Source organism: Callithrix jacchus, chromosome 13 (genome assembly GCF_049354715.1).
Source record: "Callithrix jacchus isolate 240 chromosome 13, calJac240_pri, whole genome shotgun sequence".
NCBI lineage: Eukaryota > Metazoa > Chordata > Mammalia > Primates > Cebidae > Callithrix > Callithrix jacchus.
In genome coordinates, this window is record NC_133514.1 from 57659127 (window position 1) to 57680604 (window position 21478).

Genomic DNA, 21478 nt, shown 5'->3' on the forward strand with positions numbered 1-21478 from the left:
GCTCGGCCTTTAGCATCCTATCTCAAGTGGCTGTTGAGTTAGCTGGGTGTTCACAGCTCCAGTGTAGGATTTCCCTGTCTTTGCAAGGCGGGTGGAGAAGTAAGGACTTCCTACAGTTAAGGAAGTCCTTTTGTCTTTCTCTCTGTGCAAAAGGTCTGTCTTCCAAATTAAGAAATCTGAGAAACTTCCCTTCTCCATTTATTTGTAAACAGAACTTTTAATAAGTCAAGACTTAATGATAAAATGACATTTCATTGTCAAAACCTCTATCATCTGTTTTCTTGGTCTGCAACTTTGGAGTAACTGTTCAACTTTATAAAAGTAAAACTGTAGCCAAATATTTTGAAGATCAAAACGTCCTCTGCAGGAAAAAAATGTTTATTCATCTTCAGTAAGGAGCACATGCCAAATTATTCTTTTTTGAGAGCTTATACAGAAATGGTCCTGGACACTTCACTTTAGTAACAATCACTTAATTAATTCCAGACGCTATGTAATGTTGGCAAGGAAAATACTCATAATGTTCAAAAAACTCATACTTGATGTAGTCTAATTGAATTACAACACTGCTGTTAAAGACTGAGTACACTTGTAGACTATGAATGTTTGTCCTGTTATGCCCTCTTCTAGATAATGACTCTTAGGAAAATTAATGTATTTTTACTTAAATATTAATAACAGTAGCTAACTGGTATGTGCTTACTATGTGTCAGGCACAATTGGAAGAGTTTAATATATTTGATGCTGAAATAACCCCATGAAGTGGGTAATGTGGTTATTTCCATTTTGTAGTGAAGACACTGAGACCTTGAAGGTTAAGTAACGTAATTCGCAGCCAGCAACATTCAGAGCCAGATTTAAACTCAACTCTGACTGCCTAGGCTCACCTCCTAACACCCAGACCATGCAGCTTCTACATACCTAAATAAATATATTACCATTCTGGATACTATAGACATACACTCTCCACAAAGGCACAATGGTGTCTAGATACCAGTGTCCTCATCTGTCGCCTATTTCCAAGTGTTTATTAGGCTCATTTCGGCTTCCCATTTAAAAGAGTCTCGTAGTTCTTCCTCTAGGAATCGGGATACACTTGCACATCCCTGTAGTGGTTTGAGCCCAAACTCCAGTAAGTCCTCGCATCTGTCATAGTGTTCTGTTTCTGCATTGATGAAAAGAAGCTCAACCATTAAATAAGTATATCAGAGTGCATTCCTTCAAAGGCCTGTTGTCTTCTTGCAAGTAAAAATCCATGCCGATAAGTGTAGTTCTACCATTTACCTGGTTGTAACCTCAGATAAGTCACTTACCTTCTCTTCTGTAAGATGGGTATAAGAGACTGGCAGGTTTTCTGAAACTTAAGTGACAGAATGTATGTCACATGCTTGCAAAGTGCCTGGCACATGCTAAGTGCTCAATAAATTAGTTGCTTTTGTGAGTGAAGATGGTTCTGTGGTTCAAAATCTTGTTGGAACTACTTTTTGAAGTCCCTCCAAACTAGTACATGAAACTATTCTGAAGAATTTAGTTGAGTTTGTTTATAGTTACAACTCAGGCTTTTGTTTTATTTTGGTGCTCAGTGGATCTGACCCCATTGATTCCTTTATTCATTAGCCCAGTGCTAAATCATTTTGGCTCCTTCCAAAAACCAGTCCATCTCCAACATCTTGAATATTTGCAATTTTTAAAAGTGATTCCAAATAATGAGGCATGTGTTCTTGAGAGAACATCTCAAGTAAATGCTTTAGCAAGTTTTGAGTGCCCGGGCACAGGGGCTGATGCCTGGAATCCCAGCACTTCCAGAGGCCAAGGTGGGTGGATCATTTGAGGTCAGGAGTTTGAGACCAGCCTGGCCAACACGGCAAAACCCCATCTCTACTAAAAATACAAAAATCAGCCAGGTGGTAGTGGTTCCTGGAATCCTAGCTACTTGGGAGGCTGAGGCGGGAGAATCGCTTGAGCCTGGGAGGCGGAGGGTAGGGGTGTGCTAAGATCCCACCACTGCACTCCAGTCTGGGCAAGAGAGTAAGACCCTGTGTCAACAAAACAAAACAAAGAAACAAAAAAACAAGTGTTTTGGGCAATTTTTAAACTTTTTTTGAATTGCGTGTGCTACAAGACTAAAAAAAAGCATGTTAGGAAAAGCCCACATGTTGACATCTATTTTTCCATGCTTATTTAAATATCTGTGGCCTGTTAACCTCAGAGCAGATGCCATTTCCTGCACTTACCCCTTTCTATCAGGCAACATGATCAAGTCTGCAGACCCAGCAGACCTGCTAATCAGAGTTCCTGGCTGCTTCATCCCAGGTCTTCTGGGAAATGGATTTATGAGCTCAGCACACCTCCCGACGGTCAAGAGCCACCTCCTTTACTCTGTCAAATGGGTTGGTTCTCCAACCGCCTTCCTGCTCAGCTTTTGCAGCTATGTGTCCACAGAGGTGAGAGGAAGGAGGGAGACCCCAGACGTCCCCCGGCTGTGCTGGCAGAGAGAGAGTGGCCGTGTGGTATTATTGTGAGCCCCTGTCATCACTGTGACACATCATTATATGGCATTGAGAGCTTACCAAGTCCTTTTTTCATGAATTATTTCATTTAATCCTCTCGATGATCCTTGAAGCAGGTTTAGTCACACCATTTATAAATGAGAGAGCAGATAAGAGGAAATGAAGCAATGTAACCCCAGCCAAGGTCAGGGAGCTTGGAGGGAGGAGTGGGGCAGAGGGCAGGTCTGTGGACTCTGTTTCCTGCTGTGTTCCCCACACTGGTCCATGGGCAGACAGAGAAACCCATTGTCTCTCAGGGTTTCTCTCAGTCCATCATGGATTGCTGTACAAATGCCGCTTATTTTTCTGCCCTCTAACTTTCCTAATGAGATTAATCACTGGCATCCAGGGAGCAAATGTGAATCAGTATCAAAGTTTAGAGGCCGATCCTCTGAATTGAAGAATAGTTGAGTCATTCTCCCGCCTCATGTGGCAGCATTTCAAACCCAAACGTTTCTACTCCAGCAGCACCAGTAGGGAAAATTAAGGTTTTGGTTCCCGGAAGATAATGTGCCATCAGCAGCTCTGGCTTGTCCCCTACCCAGAGTAGCTGCTCAATCCATGTTTGCAAAGGATATTGATAAATATTTGAGTGTCCATTGCAAGCTTCACTTAAATGTCCAACATCCGAAAAGGCTTGTTGATTGTTTTGTCTGTTTGTTTGCTTTTTTCCTTTGTATCCAGCAGAAGTGGTGAGTCCCTGGCTACCAACTATGCAGGCTGAAACCTAACCATTATGTACTGCCTGGTTGCAATAATGACAGTCCATCAACATTTATTTGTTGTAAATATTCACTGAATATCTCTTACATGCCAGGCGCTGTGCAGGTTGGGGACACAGTGGTGAGTGGAAGCAACCCAAATTCCCTATTGGGACTTGCATCTAGTGAAGGGAGACAGTGGTTCGTGGAACTGTCACACACACAAACGCATAGATGACATGCTGGAAGCAGAGGGACTTGTGCTACCAGAGCCCTTGCTGAGGGTGTGTGACCTAGTTAAGCTGTAAAAGAGGAATGGAAAGATGGCTGGGTGGATGGGAGTGGAGGAAGGGAGCACATTCAGTGTTGAGGCTGCATTTGAGAGTGTTGTTCTCACCTGAGAACAATGGGATTGGAAAGTTCGAGGCAGGGGTGACAGCATCACCTTTGTCTGTCTTCTGAGTGCTCACTCATGTCCCAGGAAGCTGGATTAGAAATCTGAGGAGAAACTTTCAGGATGGGATGTTGGGCTGGGGTGGGGGAGATGTGGACAGATCCCAGAGATTATTTAAGGTGAAGTACAAAAGACTTGGTGATAGATCTGACAAGGGGGTTAGGGAGAGTATGGTGTCCAGGAGAGGCCTGGTTCTAATTTGCATGACTGGGGATTAGTGGTTTCATTCACTAACCTCTCTACTACCTTGTGCTAGGATGTTTTTCAGCTCCTTGAGGGCCAACATACCATACTACTTATTCTGAAAAATACAAATATGAGTAAAAGAGACCTGCTGTCCTCACAGAGCTTACAATCTAGCAGGGTGGAGCAGGGGGAGTGGCTGAGATATACCTCTACCAACTCACAATCTCCTGATGTTTTCTCCAAGTATGGAGGTTGCATAAAGTTGGCAATGGTCAACACACAGGAATGCCCCCCTCCAGAGGGTGACTAGAGGATGAGAGGCCCCGGGACTTGGGTGCCCTGGTGGAGGAAGAGGCTGGGAATAAGGAGACAGAAGAAGGTGACGTTTGAAAGGGCACTGTTATTCACTGAATAAACCTTAACGCAGACGAATGGAAAGACACAGCACAGGCTTCAGTCCTGAAATGACAGAATCTAAAACTCATCTTTAGTGGGCATGCCAAGCGCAATCAAAGGAAGTAAGCCATGTCATGGGAGCAAGTGAGATGAGAGTGATTTTTGAGGATGAAGGGTGGATCGCAATGTCTTCGCCTCCAACAGCCCCTTAAAAATATTCACTGTTTGATGGTGGCTAAATCTTTATAAATATCACCATGGCAACCATTGATATGAAAAATAACATTAGCCTAGACACTTCTGCTTCAGAAGATCTAACATTTTCCACTGCAGTGGTCATTGCCATTGTTTGTGCACATGAGCAAAGAGGGCCCTGCTTCGATCCTGTCACATATTCTTTTGTCCACAGAATATAAACACTCATTAAATTCCCCCTGATGTTAACAGTGGCCAAGTAGCATTTGGGGAGGGGGTGGTTTTACCATTCTTCCCTCTCATCTCTGGGTGTGTGGTGGAAGAGGAACGCTACTGATATCACCAGGGTTGCCTCAGGAGTGAGGAATAGGGTTTTTTTTAGGGTGACTGGGAGGTCCTGCCTACATCAGTTCCATAGTTGGAGGGAACCAATATATGCTGCATATCAGCATGTCACATTTTTATCATATATCCACCATTCCCTTAGATTTACTTTCTTCCTTCCAAATTTCCTTCCTGTGTCTAATCCCAATCCTGAGAAAGCTAACTCTTCAATTTTATACTTGTATCCCTCTAATAATCCTCCCAAAAGAGTCCCATGTTTTATAATCTCTGTGCTTTTAAAAATTCTTTCATTCAACACACATGTATTGAATGCCTTCTCCATGCCAGCACTGTTCTAGGTGGCTGGACCCCTGCTTTTGTGGGACTTATGTCTGGAACGGCAGAAGACAGACAATAAACATAATAAATAAGGAAATAATATGAATGCTAGGTCATAGAAAAAAAGGAGAGTGAGATAAGGGGGTAGGTGCTGGGGTAGTCCTTCACAGTTTGGTTTTTATTGGGTCTATTTAAGGTGTACAGGGCAGGCCTCTCTGAAAGATGACAGGAGCAAAGACTTGAAGTAGGTGAGGGCATTAGTATTTCCTGGAGAAGAGCTGATTGCAAAGCTGACTGTGAGCGTACACTTGGCCTGGGTGAGGAACCGCAGGGACAGAGCGCCTGGAGTGAGATGGAGTGTGACTGGCAGATATGCCCAGCATGGTGGGGCTGGATGGGGTTAGGGCAGATAACATGGCCCCCGGAGGCTTTGAACAAGAGTGACGTGACCTGGTTTATGTTTTACCAGGCTGACAGTATCTTCTGTTTGAAGAATGACTATGGAAGTCTCAGGGTAGCAGCAGAGACAAATGTGCTGAAGTGTTGCAGGAACCCAGACAGGAGATTGTGATGGTTGGCACCAACGTGCCAGAGGCAGGTGCAGTGAGAAGTGGCTGGTTCTGAAGGTAGAGTTGGCAGGATCTACAGGTGGATGAGACTATCCACCTTTGGCCTTTTGCTCAAACTCTTAACCTGTAGAATGATCTTCCTGGTCAAATGGATACATGTTTACACAAGAATCCCATCTGGGGCACAGCTTTTTGTAATTAATATCCCCTTTTCTGTAGAGGAAATTCCAAGGGAACCTATGTAATTTAATAGGGGCAGTTTAGCATCATGGTTAAGAGCATGGACTCCAAATTAAAAGAGGCCTGAAACAAGCTACTCAACCTCTCAGTTGCCTCAGTTTTTTTAATCACTTGTAAAATATGGATAATTATAGTTCCTACTTCACGGAACTGTGAAGAACAAAGAGATGATGTGCACATGAACCCCTTAAAACACTGTGTGGCACATAGCAGGGGTAAATAAAAGTTAACAATAGTAATTATAGGTTTATTAGCACTTGCCTTAAGTTCTTTTAGTAGCTTCTTAGACTATAAGCAACCTGCATATTTTTTCTAAATTGGTGACTTTTTAGAAAACTTCTTCTCTTCTTTAATGTGTCCATAGTAGTAGATATAGTCTCTCCTTAATTTTGTTTCTCTTCTTTGTAGCCAGTGCCGTATGTTCTCATTGCAGTATATAATTGTACTCTAAATTTCCTGCTCTGAAAATCAAAACAGTTGAATATTGGTAATTTCATATGATTTAACTGAATATCTGTGTGCATGTATTCATTTGACTGTCTAGTTAGGGGCGTTATCGGACTAGCTCAGAAGTCAGGCCACCTGAGCTTGCATCGTGGCTCTGATAGTCACACCTGAGTAACCTTGAGCACCTTGTTGAAGCAGCTTCTGCCTCATTGACCTGTTTTGAAAGTAAGAGTAAGAATAGATTCCACCTTGCAGGGTTCTGGTGATGGTGAAAGTTATTCTCAGCAAATTTTAGCTCTTAGTGAAAACAGAGACTCCCTGGGTCAGGTACCATGAAGTAGCAGTATCCCAATGCCTGAAAACACCTGGGGAAAACTGCTACATCCAATTCATAAAATGTCAGGTTATATTCACTTAGACAATTTCCTACTGGCTCCTCTAATTTTTCAAATATTTTTATCTGTTTCATCAAAAAGTACCTGCTGGAACCTTCTATTATTCATCATCTGAGATAACCACAAGTGCTCGTGTGTAAGTTCTCCACATCACAAGGAAACTTGGAATAAAACCACAAATGATATTTTTTTCTTTTGGGTGTTTGAAGAGTTGTTGAAATTCTAGTCACGATATTTAACGTGTGATGAGTTCTTAAAGCCTGTTGTGAAATATGCCAGCATTTTATTGACACATTACTATGAATTGGGTAGCCAGCTACAGTAATAGGTTTCCCCTAGAGTGTGAGAATCAACAAATCTGATGGCAGGCACTGTCAAGCAAACCCAGCCTGTTCAAAATTGACTCACTTCGCAGAGAATGGGCACATGCACGTGTCAGACAGTGGCTTCTATCTTCAGGTAATTTTTTAAAAGCTATAAATAAGTGCTTGTTATCTATATTTATTTTTATAGCCTCTTTCTTTTGAGGAATTCTTAACATTCAATTTAATTATGTGCTTTAGTCTTCTTTTACCTGTTTCTCAACTCCACTTACTTCTAAAAATCGCTTGGGGAACACTGAAAGATACTGTTGCTGGGTCCCACTCTCCAGAGCTTCTTATCTAATTGATTTGCGATATAGCTCAAGCACCAGTATTTAAAATTTTTCAAATTTAAACTTTCAATTATGAAACCTGTCAAATGTATACAAAGTAGAGAGATTTGTATAAGTCCACATGTACCTATCACCCAGGTGTGATAATTCACTACAGTGGCTTATATTTTTGTTGTTGTTGTTGAGACAGGGTCTCACTCTGTTGCCCAGGCTGGAGTGCGGTGGCACTATCACAACTCACTGCAGCCTCAACCTCTCAGGCTCAAGTGATCTTCCCACCTTAGCCTCCTGAGTACCTGCGACCACAGCCAGGCTCCACTATGCCAGGCTAATTTTTAAATCTTTTGTTGGGTTCTCAATATGTTGCCCAAGCTGGTCTCACACTCTTAGGCTCAAGTGGTCCACCTGCCTCAGCCTCCCAAAAAGCTGGAATTACAGGCGTGAGCCATCAGGCCCAGCCTCCAGTGGATGTTTTTTTTAAAAAAATCCCTCCACGTGATTCTGCTAATGTGCAGCCGTAGTTGAGAACCACCTGTTTGTGCTAGTAAAACAGAAATGGAGGGAATATTTCAGTAGATATTGATATCGTATCAAGAGAAGCGGAAATTTGCTGAAGGTTATACAATGATTTTCAGATATTACTTAGTGCTCTGTTCATCAAGCTATAATGGCATTGAGGAGGATGGCATGTGCTCACTGCACGCCTGTTTGATTTTGTTAAACGTCGGATAATTTGGGAATAGGCATTGACACACCCAGGAAAAATTCCAAAATGCACTTCATGGTTTCCCATTCAGAATATTCATACCTTGACTCCTACAACAAGGTATAAATAGTCTGAATGGGAAACCATGTGCAGCTACTTGTGTTGAATCAGCAAAGCTTGGCTCAGAGGTAAAGAAAGGTTTGATTAGAGAGGTTGGGGACTCGTGTAAATAAGCAGATTAGAGTTGATGGATCTGAGAAGATGTGGGAGGGGAAGAGGTGGTGGAAACTGTCATGAGATTTATGGAGAAAAGGCACAGAACCAATGACAAATTAATCTCAACCTATAACTGAGAAGTTGTTAGGTATTCAAAGACCATGTATATACGTACATGAGTGTTCCTTCATGAAGTCAGTGCTTGTGTTGCTACCTCAAACTGGGTAAGCAAATCCTGGTTCCTGAGTGGCAAAAGTTTGGAACACAATTTCATCCCCCAGTTGAACAAGATTTTATAGCTGATCTTGCCCAAGTGCTCTCCTGATAGAAGAAGCCCTATCTGGCTTTACTGACAATGTCATTGGTGTCTCCTTAAACACTGTATCTGGAAACTCACTGCTCATAAAACAGCCTGGTCCATATTAGAATGATGGGCCTCTTTTCTTGAGCTGAAATCTCATCCTTTAATGAAAAAAAAAATTTCTAAACATATATAGATGGAAAACCAGATTTAAGTTTGTTGGGCTCATCAAGTATAAAACCAAAATAATCTTATACATTGATGTGAGACATGCAAGACCTGTACAATAAAATTAAAAACATACTAATTTAAAAGGATTAATGATACTGTTTTTCTGAAACAAAATTCCTCATGTTGTGCTTCAGAGTAGAAGGATGGAGCCTCTGGTTAATTTCCTTATTTAATTTGCTTCACTAAGTTTTACTAAGCAGCACAGGGAATGCCTGTTTGCCTAAGTATGGTATATCAAAATATACTGAAATTTCTATTTGCGGGGTTTAAAATAGTCAGATCTCACTTAACTAAAACTGCTGGCAATTAGTCCTCAATTTCCCACTTTAATGAGAATTTCCCTTGGCAACTTTGTAAAAACTTGGAAATTAAGGTCAGAGTTGCAGTGTTACAGCAATCTTCAATAAATAGGCATCTAATCCAGTTATTGCTGGAACTGGGAATAGAACAATCTTTCATTGTTATTTATGACTATACTTACTGCTAATGAACTGCTGCTACAGACTGAGGCATGATCACAGGATCCAAGCCAGAACTCTTGCAAACTGCGAGGCGTGTAGTGTAGGTTATCTTCAGTTCAGCTCTCACGTATGTCTGAGTGAGGCTGTTCTTCCACCCCCTTTCTGTTCCAACTTCTATGAAACATCTGTCTGAACATACTTTGTCACCTGTGGGATTGTTGGTATGGACCGGTTGCCTAGATCAATGGTTCTCAAGATTTAGCGTGATTTATAATCACCTGGGGAACTTGTTAAAAATGCCCACTCCCTGGACCCCACCCCGGAGCTTCTGATTCTTAAGTTAAGGCTGGCCCCTAAAATCTGTATTATTAACAAGCACTTTGAATGATTCTCATATCAATGGTATGTATCCAGTAGTTTTATTCTTTTAAAGATTTTTATTGACACAGAAACATAAAACTAAGAAAACTGTTCACAAGCAACCTAGTTTGAGAAATTCTGGTATCCTCAGATTTGTATCATTTACAAATGAGTCAGCCCTGGATATCAGACAAATCCCTAATAAACATCTTGCATAGGAGAATGTCAGTAGCCAAGGCTTTCTTTCAAATGGCTTTGACCTATTAAATTGATTTTAAGGGACAAAGATATTCTAGATGATGTTCTCAGTGATTCCCAGAGCATTCTGGAAGCTGTGGACTACAGAGGAATGACATTTTCAGGTTGTACCCTCACTGTTGAAATCTGCAAGCCAGTGAGACAGCTGGAAAGAGGGAAAAAACATGCCAGAAAACAGGAATCAAAGTAAGAAACAAAGCTAATGTTTTCTCCTTAGTTATTGCTGTATGTTTATTAGTTTATAAAGTTAATCATCACATATTTGCCTAAAGAGGAGATAGTATTAACAAGTTAATAAGCCCAACTTCTGAATGTGTCTTACTATCTACTGTTTTCCTCCTCAGTTAATTTTTGTTGATAGCTTCTGGGGTGAAACATACGAGGTGATTAGGATTACTTACAGCTTTACAGGGGATGGAGAGGCTTGCTGGCAATTATTTTGTCTTTTGGGGGAAAGTGATTAAAATGTTAAGTGTCTCGGCATATAATTCAATAGTGATCATCTGTTTGAGAGTTGAATTTAATATTACAGATTAACAACTTCCATTCTTTATATTTTAGCATTCATATTTATAATATATAAAATCCTTAAATAGAAAAGATTCTCAATGGATTTTTTATTTTTACTTGAGGAGAATAGAATTATTGAGCATTTACATTTAACAAAGAATTGATCACTAGAATAACCCTTACAATTTTATTGTTAAAATTATTCCATTTAAAAGTGCTGAGACTTATTTCTAAAACTTACTAGAAATGGAGAAAGTAAAAAAAAACAATAAGGATATGTTTTAATACAATAAAACTTACATACTATGTAGTGGTCCACCTTTAAGGCTATTCTATATACAAGAATACAAAGAGAAAGAAGGCAAATATGGAATTCTGATGAATAGGAATGATTTTAAATGGTTAACACCATTTAGCATGCCTAAATGTGCTCCCCCTCCATGTTTTTGTACACTTTGTGCTACATTTATACTTATCAATACTTTATTTCATTTTGCATCTGTGCCTTGCATGTAGGCAGACCCCTGAAATGGTGTATACAAACTTGATGTGAAGAGAGCATCTGGAAGCCTTAATGAGCTGTAAACTTAAAGCTATTCTTAAAACCTAGAAACTCTTCAATGAATTTTTATGTCAGAAGAATAAGGTTGTTTCTTTTGAATTATGCATTCATCCCTGTATTTCTCTTATTTATGGTCCCCAGTAGCTCTGTGGCTGAAGACTTTATATCCTGATTTCAAGAACTTGATATGCAATTCAGGTGCCTGACATTATTCTAAGCATAAAATAAGCTTCAACTAGTTATTGCCAGTGTTGTTAACATTTTACTAAGGCAGCAGATCAGGGTTGAATAAATGAGGCCAAATGAGTGTGCATATCTATTAGAGTGGCATGTGTAGGGTTTGGTCGTGCATCAATATTCTTTCAATTTTAATGTATGAGAGCAAAGTTCAGATGAGTTTAACCAGACTGATTCTCTATTATTTCTTTCTAGAGTCTTGTCCCTAAGGCTGACAATATGGCTGTCAATACAAATGCAAATTCTGTCCTTCTCTTGGCTGTCATGTTGGAGTTATCATTGCTGTTCAGGTAGCAGAATACCAGTTACTCATTCACTCAAGAAGCTCTATTGACATTTGTGGTGGAATAGAGGTTCATGGGGGATCCTATCTCTTCAGCTTGGGATGAATTTACACACACATCTTACCTGAAGTAAGCTGCACCCTTTTCTCTGCACCATGGCTAGAATTCTTGATAGCTGTTGGCCTTCAGTGATGTATATTATATACAGTAATTTCAGGAAGCATGTAAATAAAATTAGTGCAGAGGAAGCCCATGTCATGGTGGTGGAGAGCGGAATGGGCATCGTAAGACCTAAGCTAGAGTCATGGAATGTTTCCTGACTTACCATGGATCAGTTCAGTATTTGCATAACACTCCTTTTAGCACTGTTTGGACATAGTAAATTAAACATCTGAAGAACTGAGTTCTCGTGCCAAATTGGCACTAATTCTAGGACTGTGTAAAATGTATTTACTAGGCCCAAAAACTACTTTTCTATAACTTACTGAAACAGCACCATAATGGGGGTTACATTGACAGGAATAAAGAATTCTCTGGGGCTATAGGTGACTTCATTTTGATAGTGAGAGGGAAAAAGAGAGAAGTTAGTATTGTAAGAAAACAAGCAAATTCAACTGTAATTATATCTTCACCTTGCCTTCTACTTTGTTATGTGCCTTCTTTCTATGTGGAAAAGCTCATTATTTCCTGACGAGAGTTAAATAGCAGGGTTTTCATTATTGCTTGTCTTCAGTAAGTAGTAAGAGGTGATACATCTTTTAGTTTTATGAAACCCTAATATTATTGAACCATATAGAATTGTAGAATCAGATCTTAATTTTATACATGAGGAAGCTGAATCCCTGAAGAAAAGTGACAGCTTAGTTCATTATTCAACGTCCATTCATTCATTTAACAAAAATGTTAAGTGCTCGGCTTGCAATGTGCCCAGTGAGGCACTGTGGGGAGACAGAGAGGACTAAGATAGCCTCCTACATAAGAGTCACAGGAAAGAATGAAGAGAGTGCTATTACCAAGATGCAGGCAGGTTGCTGAGGGAGCTATGTACCACTCATGAAGCTGGCATTTCTTTTTCTCCCTGTCGGTGCGGGGGTGGGAGGTGGAGGTGGGGGTGGGGGAGGGGGAGGGGGTTGGATAATAGAGGAGAGCCTTGATCAAATCTAGAGGATTCCAAAGTAATTGCTTCCAGATTTCCTATCAAACTATGCAGCAGTACGGTTTTTACTCCAATTCATGGAATATTACTATAATTAGATAGGTATTTCTAATTAAAAAATACTTAGTTGTCTAACATTTTTCTCCCAAGAAAATTAACAAACACTATTGCTGATTTTCATCATCATGAAGATTAAGATTCATGAGTCATAAGAAAAAGTTTGCTTTCAATTAAAAAAAAAAGCAAAACTACTGCAATAAAATGAATGAAAATATGGAGCCATCTGTGTCTTGAATGATAATGCCAAATGAGTATTTATTGTAAACAATACAATTTATTCAAGTCCACTTTCAATGGAGAGTGCTTTAGTGTACATGCAAAAAAGGAAAATGAATTCTTTCTTCATTCATAGACCGTATATGCTACACACACAGAGTCATACAGGTACATATGTGATACGTGCATATATATCTCTAATACTTGTATGCAACATTTCCTGACAGGAAATGCAGTTAATTCCCAAACATCCACTATCAGGAGCGTCATCTTTATCTGTCACCCAAAAGACAGTTCAGGCCCTTGTTACCTCTGGTAACTGTCATAATGCCATAGTCTCCTCCAATCAGCAATCTGGTATTTGCCCATCTGTTCTAGTCTTTGCAGAACCATAAGATTACTTTTCCTAAAACATGACTTAAGTCACACTTTCTTGCTCAAAATTTCCCAAAACTGCACATTTACAGAATATAGTCCCATAAACTCCATAGCAACATAGTAACTATAATTTTCCAACCTTCTCCCCCTTCAAGCTGAAAACACCCTTCCACTCCAGCCAAGGAAATCAAATGCCATCCCACTTTCCTACTGGTTTTCCCTGTTCTAGAAACCTGTGCAAAGTCTCCCCACCTGCCCGACCCTCACTGACAGATCAGGCCCACTAATCTTTGCCAGAGGTACGTGTTCTGTATCCTGTCTTTGGCACCCAGTAAATGCATTATTTTTGTGAATCCATTTTTTACCTCTTTTAATGAGTCCCTAAGTTCCTGAGGGGTGACTGGATGATTTGAAGAAGGCTCCATTAAAAAAAATATTAATGTACAACGTAATAAGGATCTAAAGTACAACACGAGGACTATAGCTAAGAATAGTGTCTTATATTCACGATTTCGCTAAATGAATGTATTACAGCTACCCTTGCCACAAGTAGAGGGTTGTTGGGGGAAATGCGTAACTATGTGAGATGATAGATATGCTAATTTGTTCCATTATAATACCCATTTTACTATATATGTATCTTATATTGTATGCCTTAAATACACATAAAATTTATTTTAAAAATTAAAAAATAATGTTTTGTAATTTTTGAGGGTACATAGTATGTATATATATTTATGGGGCATATGAGATGTTTTGATACAGGCATGCAATGCACAATAATCACATGGAAGACAGGGAATCTATCCTTCAAGCATTTATTCTTTGTGTTATAAACAATCCAACTATACTTTGTTATTTTCAAATGTACAATTATATTATTTTGACTATAGTTACCCTGTTGTGCTATCAAATACTGTATCTTATTCATTCTAATTTTTGTGCCCATAAAAATATTTCTTAAATGTCTTGGTTACTTGGTTAGATCTTCAGATATTGTGAGACCACCAGGACCAGGAATTACTTCTTTCACTTACAAATCACTGAAATCCTCTCTATTTCAGTGGAAAGCTTTACAAACACTGGGGAGGACCAAGTAGCCGACCTGCGGAAAGATGGGGACTTCCCTTATCAACCATTAATTCAGATCTTCTCTGTTAACATTACTTCAAGACACCACCAACTTGATTTTTTTTTTCTTTCCAAAAAGAAAAAAAAAATACTGCAGTCCCTAGCCAATAAATAACTCACCTGAAGGTCAGGAACAACCCCCCTCCCTCCTTTCTCACAGGGGGTGTTTGGGAGGGGACGGGGGCTGGAAAGGCCGGGCCATCATCTAAGTGGGAATCAAGGGCTAAAGCTATAGGCATTGGCAGCTGTCTCCCGGCGTCGTCCACGGAGCCTGACCCCGCGCCAGGAAGGAGGAGGCTGTGCCCATATAACTGTCCTGAAGTACTGCGGTGCCCCCCTCCCCCGCGGCTGGGAGGGCAGGCAGGACGAGGTTGGCTTTCCTCGCACGGTCTCTGGGCGTGGGCCCCCGCCGCAGCTCCGCGGAGCCTCGGTGTCTCCTGCAACAGGGGGCGGGGGGAGCCGCGGCGAGCAGCCCTGGGCTGCGGCTTCCTCCCCACGCCCGAGTCTCCTGCGCACCGCCGCCGAGGACGCGCGCCCGAGCCTGGTCCCCACGCCGCGGCGCGCCCGGGCTCCCCGCCGATTTCAGGTAACTTTTCCGTCTCCCGGAGTGGGGGACTGCGAGGGGGTCTCGGCTTTACGAGGTACGGAGGAAGAGCCCGAGGCCTGGAGCGAGGCGCGCGGGGTTGTGTGGCTGTCGCGTGGCTCCGGCGCCGCGCGGTCTCCCGAATCCCGAGCCCCGCGCCCGGTTTGGCCGGGGTCCCTACCCGCCCTCCCGCTCGCCGGGACCCCAGCCGGGCCGAGCCTATGCGCCGCGCCCAGCGCCCGCTCCGTCCGCCGCGCTGCAGCAGCGGCTGGGCCGGCGAGCGGAGCGTGAGCCCCGGCCTCCGGCCTGGGGGCCTCCCTGGGATCCTTGGCCGAGGGCGCGACTCCGTCCCCTTGTCCCTTCTCCGTCAATTTGCGCAAATCCCCCGCCCGGGGCGCCATGTTTTAAGTTGCCCCTTGGGCTGGGGGCCAGCGCGGGCCAGCCCCTCCCGCGGAGAGGTGAGGGGTGGGGGGGCGACACTGAGGCGCCGCCCGGGCGGGTGGAGGCTGGCGGGCCATGGGAGGGGCCTTGCGCCCAGCGCGCGGCGGCTGCGGGCTAGTCCCGGGTGCAAGCGCGGGCGGGTGCGGCTCGGGGCCGGTAAGGTGCGCTTGGCACAAAGCATCCCCGCTGGGCAGCGGGGCCGGCCGCTTTTATGTAACTTGCCTCTTTCCCCAATCTGGGGCAGCTGCCCCCTCCCGCGACGGGGCACGGCCGGGTCTGTGGGGGAAGAGGAGGGAATGTCCGAGCGGGGTTGCTTGGGGCTTGGGCACCTGCAGGGCCCCCTCGCCGCTGGCACCCGGGCGCGTGACCGCAGGCTGGCCGGGGGCGCACGGGTCGGCCTGCGGTGGCCGGGGGACTCGGGGCAGCGCGACTCACCTGGTGCCTACGGGGCTGCGATTCGTCAGGGGAGGTGTCTGCGAAGGCGGCTCTGCGGCGGTGGGGGTGGGGAGGCTGGGACTTCGGACCGCTGGAGTTGGGGGTTTCAGTCAGTTCCTGGCGAGTGTTTCCTGGCTGCTGCCGCAGGGGCTTGGTTATTCGGGTTTCCCCTGTAGTCTTGCCCGACTTCTTCCCCTTCCCAGTCACACACCCGCCAAGTTCAGGGCTTCTGCAATGCGGTGGGTGTGGTTACCTAGTAAATTGTAACTATGGTCCCTTGCAATGAGAGTATTCTTCAATTTTCTTTTTATATTACGGATCTGAAGTTTCCTAGGGTTTTCCTTTAGTTGCAGTCCAGGGTTAAAGTTGGTAGAGATTGTTGCAGAACAGACCAAATAGAATGATAAAGGAAACATGTGGTATTAATTACTTGTGGAGGTTGGGCTGGGAGGTCCTGAGAGGGCCAGGCATGGCCCTCTAATGCAGTGCTTCTATTGCGTGTTTAAGTTGTTTCAGCTTCTTTACATTAGTCCTGCGAAATTGCTTTTGCAGATATCCTGCCTGTCCTTTTTTTGGAGGATGGTGGGGAGTGGGAATTTTAGGCTCTCTGAGGCGGTCAGGTATGCTGGAGTTTCTCTTGGTAGCATTAACTTCTGTAGTACAGAAAGCATCACACCAAGTGCTAAAAGCATTATTTTTGAAATTTACCCTGATTTTTAATGTCACAAGGAAACAAAAATGATGAAATTCTACTTACATCTGTGAGCCATGGATGTAGTCTCAATTAGAGCAAATTAAGCAGAAAAGCCCTATTAAGAAAAGAGAACAGCACATTAAGCTCCAGTGAACTCTGGGGACTGAGAGGTGATTTCTGTCTTGGCTCAGAGAGGGTGTTTAAAAAATGCATGTTAATTTTGGTATCAAACTTAAAAACCTTTAGAGTAACAAAATTAATGTGAGAGGGAATAAATTCTAAATTGGAGAAGTGTGACTTCAGTTTGTTAATTCGTGAAGCCTTGCTAGCTGGCTGAATGCTTAATACTGTCTAATTTGCATTTTGATTTTCTGGTAGTTTAGAAAAGCAAAATATCAGATGCGTAACTTACGGCATAAAGTTTATTTAGTGAATACACTTTAGTCAAAATAAGTTTTTCAAAACAGAACATTTTTTTGTGAATAATTCATCCATAACAAGAAGAGTAGCCACTTGAATTTTTAAACCTCTTTTAGGTGAAGGATTCAGTTGCTATAGGTCAAATGTCAGTGTCTCAGTGAAATATTTACATTTATTTTTTAGCACATTTCTGCATAAATACGACTTAGGTTAAAAGCAATTTTTTTAATCAATTCATGTGCAGTGCTTGGACTTTGGCTAACTTTGTGTTGAAATACAAGATCAGGATTTTTTTTTAACTTGATTGGATGCAATTTTATTTATAATTGTTTTTTTAAAAACTATTTGGTCAAATGCATTAGGGGGGCACCTAAGTAGAAGAGAGGCAACTATCCATGTACAGAGAGATGTGATGCTATTATCATCTTGTGACTCTTTTCTGGACTTGTTATAGTATATTGGATTAAGTGTGGCAGGAACTTGCTATGAAAGTGTTTTCTTCCATGTTGTATGATGTGCATTCATTTTTTAAGTTAGTGCTTTCCCTAAAATTCACAAATTAGAATTCATATCCTGTCCAGTAAAATAGAACTCCAAGAGTAGACTGAAAAATAAATGTTTCCTTTCTGTGAGAATTTGACTATATAAAGATAGAGAGTTCTTTTTTTTGGTGGTTGTTTTTTGAGGTGGAGTGCCGCTCTGTCACCCAGGCTGAAGTGCAATGGTGTGATCTCAGCTCACTATAACCGCCAACTCCCAGGTTCAAGTGATTTTCTTGCCTCAGCTTCCCAAGTAGCTGGGATTACAGGTGACTGCCACCACGCTGGACTAATTTTTTTGTATTTTTAATAGAGACGGGGGTTTCACCATGTTGGACAGGCTGGTCTTGAACTACCAACCTCAGGTGATCCGCCTGCCTCGGCCACCCAAAGTGCTGGGATTACAGACCTGAACCACCGTGACTGGCGAGATGGGGGTTCTTAAGTAATCTACCCTGGCTGTCTTTAATTCCCATAGTTTCTTCTAAGTACCCCATCACCAGTTTTCTGTGGAATATAGACTCACCATTGAAACCCATGAATCAAATTTATCTTTAGCACCACTTCATTTAGAGAGATACTTAATGGTGCAATTGCTGCATCTATTTCTTTCAAAAGGCTAGCTAGCTGCTGATTTGTTGGGAATTCATCAGGCAGTCAGCTCCCGGAGGGTTTTGCTGTTATTTGATTTGCCTTGGCTGTGAGGAATTCTGTGCTCTGAAGCAAGGACTGGAGCAGTGAAGTCATTGTCCTGCCTGGTGTTGTGACATCACTATGGCTCAAAGGAAACAAGGGTGGGGCAGGCAAAACCAGACCATCTGAAGCATCTCGCTGGCTTTAAAACTTTGCCTGATCAATGAATGAGGCTCTCCTTTCTCAAGTTGAACTGCATTGAGAGGTATTGTTTGGAGAATTGGGAGATATAAATGAATATAAGATTGCATGGGAGAATGTGTCCCCAAGAGTAAGGTAGGAGAGTGTGTGTGTGTGTGTGTGTGTGTGTGTGTGAAATAGTAGAAAGCATTGAATATTTCTTAGGTAGAGCAAAATACTACAATTTTTTAGAAGGCCATTTACAAAATTAAAGAACAAGAAAAATGAGTCTATTTTTATTTACACATTGAGTCAACATATTTCTTACTACTGTTTTTTTGTACTAAAAGAGCATTCTTTCTAACTTTTTGATTTAGATTATTAGTAATGTCTTTTTAAAAAAAGAATGTGGTCTCTGTAAAGATACAGTTTACTTACTGGGCAGGCCATGTTCTCATTTATTTTTAAGTGATGAAATTGCAGTTGGCAATTGGAACAAATGGAAAAAGGTATTTCATAAGTGTAGAAGCTATCTGCAGTGATTTGGAGTAATTGATTTCCATTTCTATTTTTGTTTTATTTACTAATTATTTTATAATTTAGCATTTTAATCCTAATTTCGAATTCTGGTGCAGAGATGATCAGATGTATGTTTCATCCAAAATAGTGTTGAATAAATGATAAGACTGAAATTCAGAAACTGTAAAGTACATTTCATGTTTTCCTTTCTGAATTTATAGTAATATCAGCAGAAAAAATGAAGAACCACAGAATGGCTGCAGATGTTCCTTGTCTTTTCCTTACCTCCTTGCTAAGATGACTGACATTTTTCATGTGAGTGTATTATATATCTAGGAGCTCTGGACAGGCCTTTCTTAACTGTGTAGCTATTCCAGAGCACAGTTTCAAAGCATAAAGAAGAAACAAATTGGGAAGAATGGCACATGTGGAGAAGTTGAAATTAGGTGCCAGAACTGCAGATCACTTGGTTGAAATGTCTTGGTATTGCATTTTTAGTCCTTGCGATGACTGGTTAAATTGCATAGTTTGGAATCGTAAGCTTCTATTAGCACCAAACCCCTAATTCTTTTGTAATTTGCAGTATAGAGAAAAAGCTGACAACTTAATTTTTAGATTGCTGACATTTTGATAAGTTGTTCTTATAACCCTGCTTTACAAAACAGAGAGAGAGAGAGAAAGCAGAAAGGTCTGTATTAGACCTAGAAAACAAATGCAATATTTAACCTGTCTTGAGTGTATATTTTTCTCTTCAGTTATGTTGGGTGGGTGCTTGATGAGGATAGGAAGTTATTTCTCTTGAAGTTTATTTCCCAAACCAAGTAGAGGTCTAGACACTTAAAGTGTTCAGTAAATACTTAGAGAATTGTATAAAAAATGAGGCCATTTATCACTTATAATTTACTATAAAAAAAAAAACCTTGGAGAAGGCTTAAAAAGTACTGCTGCTTTATTTAAAAATGAGAATTACCGGACTCGTGTGTGTAGTCATTATTTTTAATGACATGGTCCTCTTCATAACAACGTTGTTACCTCTGTCTACAGCTCAAATTGGGTAGGTCCTAGAGGTTTTGCCATATGAGGGAAGAGAATTCTGCAGGTACCAAGAGAAAAGAAGAATGGTTTCTTTGAGGGGAGAACTGCAGGGAGTCAGCTTCCTTTCCTGCCAGCTCTAATTGGTGTCATGGAGGACCTCAGTGTGGAGGGAGTACTCTGAAGAGGGGAGGGCTCAAATGGGAGGGTGACAAAAGCTGAAAAGGATTAGGGCTGGGAGGTGATATTGATCCTAGCATTGAACTAAAAAGAGGAAACCTATTTTCTGTTTTAGCTCTCTCTTTGGTCATTTTTGAACATCCTTGTGTTTATATTTTCAAATAGCGAGTTTCTGAGTATTTGATTCAAGCCCCAAAATTTCGTCATTTCTAAAAGAAAATTATTTTTTCACATTTAACATCTCTGAAATTGGGATATATCTTACATGATCCTCAGCCATGTGGCAGAGAAAAAGCTGGCAACTTAATTAATTGATTGTGAATGTGCATCAAAAATTGGGGATTAGATGTTAGTGAACTGGAGAAAATCCTGGAGACAGTAATGGAGCACTTTTTTTTTTTTTTTGAGATGGAGGTTCGCTATGTCACCCAGGCTGGAGTGCAGTAGCATGATCTTGGCTTACTGCAACCTCCACCTCCCAGGTTCAAGCGATTCTCCTGCTTCAACTTCCTGAGTAGCTGGGATTACAGGCATGCACCACCACACCGGCTAATTTTTTTGTATTTTCAGGAGAGATGGGGTTTCACCATGTTGGTCAGGCTGGTCTCGAACTCCTGACCTTGTAATTTGCCTGCCTTGGCCTTCCAAAGTGCTGGGATTACAGGCATGGACCACTGCACCCGGCCTGGAGCACTCATAAGAAGTGATGCATTTCCAGTGCTCTTGGTGACCCAAGATGATATTGTGTGGAAAAGCATAGACAATAGTAACTCTTAGTTGATGTGCAATTTGGAAGAATTGGAATCTGAATATGTAAGAATTTTTAGGAATACTTTGGCCAATCTATTTTGTTTATATTTTCTTTATGCATTAAAAAACTAAATCAATTTGAGTTCTTGAAGAAGAATATGAAAATTCCAGTTTCTAAAAATGTATGAGTCATGGCTTAATGGACAGAGTGCTATGTAACATAATGTTATCTCTTATAATCAGTGTCATGAATCTTAGGAAATATGGTTTATCATTTGGCTATACAATTTTTTTGAAATATACTTTATAATATGTAGTGCTTATTTTACACTGTTCATTCTGTGTATCAGTGATTGTTTTTCTGTGTATTATTGTTTCCTATAAAAGGATATGTGCATCTTGGGAAGGTAACCTTATTTCCTAAGATCATGACACTGCTATAAGAGATTATGTTATATAGCACTCTGTCCCTTAAGCTATGACTCATACATTTTTAGAAACTGGAATTTTCATTTTCATCTTCAAGAACTCAAATTGATTTGTTTTTCAATGCAT

General features: G+C 41.4%; 1 protein-coding gene and 1 long non-coding RNA gene across 51 annotated transcripts in view; one reads left to right on the forward strand and one right to left on the reverse strand.

Moving 5' to 3' along the window:
- Nucleotides 1–21478, forward strand: part of EPB41L3 (erythrocyte membrane protein band 4.1 like 3) — a 254915-nt gene that overhangs the window by 87911 nt on the left and 145526 nt on the right. For 27 of the 50 annotated variants that reach the window (XR_013525734.1, XM_078347788.1, XM_078347790.1 and 24 more), the window contains exon 1: nucleotides 15019–15103. The exons of 18 other annotated variants lie outside the window; for them this stretch is intronic. The gene's annotated coding sequence lies outside the window, so the exon portion shown is untranslated. Of the gene's footprint in view, nucleotides 1–15018; nucleotides 15104–18462; nucleotides 18528–19182; nucleotides 19277–21478 lie in introns of those variants that run through there. 5 more of the 50 variants (XM_078347794.1, XM_078347811.1, XM_078347808.1 and 2 more) reach the window with 1 other exon arrangement.
- Nucleotides 16490–18275, reverse strand: LOC118146845 (uncharacterized). The gene is made up of 3 exons (XR_004732916.3): nucleotides 18156–18275; nucleotides 16734–16785; nucleotides 16490–16629 (listed from the first exon to the last, which is right to left on the reverse strand). It is a non-coding gene; the product is annotated as an uncharacterized LOC118146845 (long non-coding RNA).